This window comes from Chiloscyllium plagiosum, chromosome 48 (assembly GCF_004010195.1).
Source record: "Chiloscyllium plagiosum isolate BGI_BamShark_2017 chromosome 48, ASM401019v2, whole genome shotgun sequence".
Lineage (NCBI taxonomy): Eukaryota > Metazoa > Chordata > Chondrichthyes > Orectolobiformes > Hemiscylliidae > Chiloscyllium > Chiloscyllium plagiosum.
The window spans coordinates 7,211,259-7,215,721 of record NC_057757.1 but is presented as its reverse complement, the minus strand read 5'-3'; positions in this window follow the sequence as shown (position 1 = coordinate 7,215,721).

The following is a 4,463-nucleotide window of genomic DNA, read 5'->3' as shown; positions in this document are numbered from 1 at the left end:
CCCATCTCACGACCCCATTTTTCCCTCTCACAACCCCATTACTCCTCTCACCGACCCCATCATGTCCCTCTCACCGAACCCATTATTGCCCTCTCACCGATCCCTTTATTCCTCCTCTCTAAAAACCCATTGTTCCCATCACCAGCACCATTATTCCCGCTCTCACTGACCCCATTATACTTCCTCCCACTGACTCCATTATTCCCCGTCACCCACCCTGTCAATCCCCTTATCTCAGGCCCATTTATTCCATCCCTCCTTCTTTTCCTGGGCTTTATGTACTCATTAATATTTTACCCCTTCTCCGCCTCTCACTCCCTCGCACGTGGCCAACTTTCTGAGGACAGTCATTAAAGCCTCATCCTCCTCCTCCCATTTCCCTTGACATTGCGACTGACTCTGTGGCCAGTTCAAAATCCTTTTCAGTTCCCCTTAATGCACATGTTAATGATTTCAGCACTTGCTTGTAAAATGCAAAAATAAATGCCCCCAGCTAGGCGTCCAGATGTGCTACTTTGATGAAGGCTGTTTCACGAGAGAACACCATAACTTCTGTCAATGTGGAACAGGGGAAAAGTGCCCAACATGTAACATCAAAACAGCCCCTGCTTCTTCCTGTCTCTACGCAGGCTGAGGGGCTGGCCAGGATTGAATTCTTGGACATGGGCTGTAGATGGAGAATGGGTTCAAAGAATGGAATGGGATGGGAGTGTAGGGTTTTAGTGATGAAGTGTGTACTCTGTTCAAATCCACTTCAACTGGACTTGGACCAGTGTCCTGGCCACCCTGTCATACACTAAAGATTATTACAGATACTATAAATAGGGAAGTTTCAGGTAAAGCAAAAGACAGTCTGTTTATAACGCGATAGTTCCATTTCTGTGCGATCTCTCATTATATGAAAATTGCGTAATGGCAGCGTCATGTAAACCAAAGGGACCAGAATCGAGTTGTAGCAATAAAGGCAAGGAAAGTTCGGGTTGTACAACTAACAGTCTCAATTCTTCAATCGAGTTATGACCAATTTGTGTTGAAGAAGTGTGTGTTATAGCAGTACTCCGACAAGAGTTTGAAATCTAAAGACAAAAGTTGAAGCAATGGAACAATATGGGTAAGATCAAGCACAGTGGGACAGCGCAGTAAATCAATAATGGAATCAAGGTTATGGGGAAAAGGCAGGGAAGTGGAGGATGATCTGACTTATTTAATGTCACATGTATTTTGCTGTAAAATAAGGTGAAAAGTCACTCTCCAGGATCATCTGAAAGCACAGAAAAATAAACCGAACTGCACAATGCCCAAGCCGAAGAAGAATGAAGAAATAGGGTTCGACTTTACAGTCCTTCTTGTTTGGCATCATGTATGGCACAACATTGAAGGCCCTGCTGTTGTGCTGTACAGTTCTACGTTAAGTTTCTCATCCTTGTCCAGGTAGCCAGGGACAAGAATACTGACAGCCTGGACAAAGTGGATGGTGCAAAGATGTTTCTACATGCAGGAGAGACAAGGACACGAAGGTATAGCCTTAGAGTATTCTTTTTAGAATAGAGATAAAGAGAAATCTCTTTTGCCAGAAGGAATCAATGGAATTCATTGCCACAAAAGGCTGTGAGGGCCAGGTCATTGAGTATATTTAACACAGAGGTAGTTCTTGATTGAGGAGAAAGTGAGGTCTGCAGATGCTGGAGATCAGAGATGGAAATGTGTTGCTGGAAAAGCGCAGCAGGTCAGGCAGCATCTAGGGAATAGGAGAATCGACGTTTCGGGCATTATCCCTTCCTCAGTTCTTGATTGCCCAAGGGGATCAAAAGTTACGGGGAGAAAGCGGGAGAATGGGGTTGAGAATCTAATCAGCCATGATTGATTAGTGGAGCAGACTCGAAGGGCCGAATGGCCTAATTTCTGCTCCTATGTTTTATGGTCTTGCTGTCTAAACTGGGGACCCCTGTAGTATTCTTTTGTCTCTAACCTTACTGAATGGGTTTTGGAAATCCAAACACATTATATCTATCAGATTAAAAATAGAAAGTGCTGAAGAAACTCAGCAGATTTGGCAGCATCTGTGGAGAGAGAATCAGAGTTAACATTTTGAGACCAATATGACACTTCTTCAGAACATCTGCTGCTTTCCCTTTCTGCATTTACTGTCTTACATCCTCAAAGAATGCAAATACATTTATCAAGCACTCCTTCCTGGGAACATTGCAATGTGTGCTCACATCCTTTTCATTCTCTCAGGAGATGTGGGTATCTCTGGCCGGCCAGCATTTGTTGTCTATCCCTAGTTGAACCCTAAGAAGGTGGTGAGCTGCCTTCTTAAAAACCACTGCAGTCCATGTGTTGTATGTAGATCCACAGGGTCTATCGGGAAGGAGTTGCCCAATTTGGACCCAGTGACACTGAAGGAGCAGTGATTTATTCCAAGTCTGGGCGGGGAGTGGCTCAGAGGGGAACTTGCAGGGGATGGTGTCCCCATGTATCTGCTGCCCTTGTCCTTCTGGATGGAAGTGGTCCTGGGTTTAAAAGATTCTGTTTAAAGTTCCTCGGTACTTTTCTGCTGTATATTTTGTAAATGGGACACCTTGCTACTACTTGTGGGATGAAACGTTTATGTGATGCCAGTCAAGTGGGCTGCTTTGTCCTGAATGATGTTGAGCTTCTTGAGTGTTCTTTGAGAGGAAGTCATACATGAAAGTGGGAATATTCCATCATACTCCTGAATTGTGCCTTGTAGATGATGATGAACAGGCTTTGGAGAATGAGGAGTTGAGTTAGTTACTGCAGTATTTCCAGCCTCTACCTGGTCTTGTAGTACATTGATTGTAAACAATTGACATCCCAATTCTGATCTTTGACATCATTATACTAGAACTATTCCCATGGCCAGGAGTGCTAACAATGAAATGACACAGAACATGGTAATTGACGGAGCTTCCACAGAAAAGATGATTAAGCTAAATAATCAAAGTGTGACAATGCTGTGACTTTGAGATGTGCATATTGTCCTGCCTTTCTTAGGAAGAAGGATTGAGAGAGAGGAACTAAGCAGTCTGCTCAAAGCCAATAAAGGAAAGAGCTTGTGAGGCCTTGGATTTTTTTTAAAGTTGGAACAATAGAGGCAGCCTTAATGGGTGGTGTCAAGATCCCACAGGACCAGGGTTTTTAGTTTTAGCCTTCGGGAGAAGCTGGACCTGGGAACTCTTATTAATTTTCATGTTACAGTTAAAAGCTGTGATTCAATTCCTGCTGCTGGCATTGTATGTGAGACGACCTATTTTATTGAACTTGCCTTTGCCAAGGCTGTGTTTATGGGATGGTACTATATTGCAACAGTTAAATAAAAGTAGCTAATGTATATATATAATTTTGTTGAACATTTCAAAAGAGTCACAGTTAAGCCAATTTTATTCTTTTCCATTTATTTTGTCTATATTTTAACTGTAGTGTAAAAATAAAATGTGTTTTGCTGAAACTCGAGTAGGTTGCCCAATTGAATTACGTCTGGACTGTAATGGCTTACACTTAGTTTCAAAATAAGGGAAAGTTAGGGTCTCAGCTATCTTTTTAATATATTTTGATAATATATAATACACAACAAATGTAGCAAGAAATTGACCCACAATGCCGAGTAGGAGCAGATTAGACAGATAAGATGGTAAAGACGACATATGGGATAATTGTCACTTTCAGTCAAAGTATTGAATACAAGAGCAGTGAAGTTATTAGGGAATTAAAACGTATAACATTAGCCAGGCCACAGCTGGAGTACTGTGTTCAGTTCTGGTCTCCATATATGATAGGAGGGACATGATTGCATGGGAGAGGGTGCAGAGGAAATTAATAAACATGTTGCCTGGGCTGGAGCACTTCAGCTATGAAGAGAGACTGGATAGGTTGGAATGTTTTCATTAGAATAGAAAAGGCTGGAGGAGTGAGGGTTTGAGGGTAGGATAGGGTGTCGAGATCGATCTTCAGAGCTGAAGCACATTGACAGGTCGACACCTTTCCCCATAGTACAGGGGTTAATAACTAAGAACATTGTTTTAAGACCAGGAGCAGGAGGTTTAGAGTAGAAATCACAGAAACTCTACTGTGCAGAAAGAGGCCATTGGGCACGTCAAGTTTGTACTGGCCCACCCTGGATACCACAGGGCAATTTAGCATGCAAATCCACCCATGCTGGCCAAATTCAGGCTGTAGGAGAACAGAGCACCTGGAGGAAACGCACACAGACACAGGGAGAATGTACAAACTCCATACAGGCAGTCACCCGAGGTCTAGAATTGAACCCAAATCCCTGGCGCACTGAGAAAACAATGCTAACCCCTGAGCCACCTTGAGAGAGATTAGATTAGATTAGATTACAGTGTGGAAACAGGCCCTTCGGCCCAACAAGTCCACACCGACCCACCGAAGCACAACCCACCCATACCCCTACATTTACCCCTTACCTAAGAATTGAA